Genomic DNA, 1,491 nt, shown 5'->3' on the forward strand with positions numbered 1-1,491 from the left:
TTTTCCTGTGGCCATGTATGGATGTGAGAGTTGGACTATATAGAAAGCTGAGCACTGAAGAATTGATGCATTTGAACCGTGGTGTTGGAGAAGACTCTTGAGAGTCCCTTGGACTGCAAGGAGATCTAATCGGTCAATCCTAAAGGAAATCAGTCCTGAATATTCTTTGGAAGGACTGATGCTGAAGCTGAAACTCCAATACTTTGGCCACCTGATATGAAGAACTGACTCATTTGAAAGGACCCTGATGCTGGGAAAGATTGAAGGCAGGAGGAGAAGGGGATGACAGAGGATGAGATGGTTGGATGGTATCACCAACTCAATGGACACGAGTTTGGATAAACTCCGGAAGTTGGTGATGGACAAGGAGGCCTGTCATGCTTCAGTTCATGGGATCGCAAAGAGTCGGACATGACATAGCAACTGAACTGACTGACTGACTGATATTATTTATCATTTAAATTGAATATAAATTATTTTAAAGGATAAATAAGCAAACAAAAGATAAATAGTTTAACGCAAAATGTCTGCATTATTGAAATGTGTTCGTAACACTACACAGAAAGAGTGGGGTTCTCAAAACAATGGTCATTCTATAGTAATTTTTAGACAAGTTTTATATTAAATGAGTGTGATACAAAATATAGAATGGCATAAAAATAGAATCTGTCAGATCCTGAATCAGTAATAATAGTAAAAATGAATGTGCCTCTAACTTTTTATTCATGGTTAAAATGGCATCATTTTAAAGCCCCAAATGAATAGTCTTACACTTTTCTTGTTCCCTTTATTGTTTTTTCTTTAATTGGCAAGAGTTGTTTACTTTTTAGTTCTAGATCAAGTTATATACTCCTGTAAACAGCTAATTTTTATTAAAAGTCTAATTTCTTTTTCCTTCTCATAATGAACTAGCAATCTCAAAGAGAACTTTCAGTATATAAGCGACTGAACTGAGTATCATCATGGGCCATATCATCCATTCTGTTGGTTTATAAGTCCCTGATAATAATACATTTTAATATCTCAGTTCTTCATATGAAGAAACTGAGCCTCAGAGAGCCTTGGTTATTCACACAAGGCCACCCAGGTAAGAATCAATGAGATAGGAATTGGAACACAACTCCCCGGAACTGACTCTAGCTTTCCTTTCCTTGCACCAGCTGTCTCTCTGATAAGTTAAATATTTTGTGGTGGTCACTTTTAGCATCCTGAAATCAATTATGATGCTGTTAGTTCTGATTTTTATTGCTAAAAAAATCCATGATAAAGCTATAAAGAAAGAGGGTCTATAGTATTATTCATGTAGTTGGTCTCCCAGTTACCAAAATGCATATTTTTACATATGGAGCACTGCTCTTGGTGTTATAGATGATGCAGTGATTAATAATATATGATTATTGTCCTCTAGGGTCTAATAAACACTTTGGAAGAAAAGACCTACAGTATGTGAGAGAAGCAATCATTAAGGTTTTCTGGCAGCAAGCAACACAA

Source organism: Bos indicus x Bos taurus, chromosome 20, assembly GCF_003369695.1.
Source record: "Bos indicus x Bos taurus breed Angus x Brahman F1 hybrid chromosome 20, Bos_hybrid_MaternalHap_v2.0, whole genome shotgun sequence".
Classification (NCBI taxonomy): domain Eukaryota; kingdom Metazoa; phylum Chordata; class Mammalia; order Artiodactyla; family Bovidae; genus Bos; species Bos indicus x Bos taurus.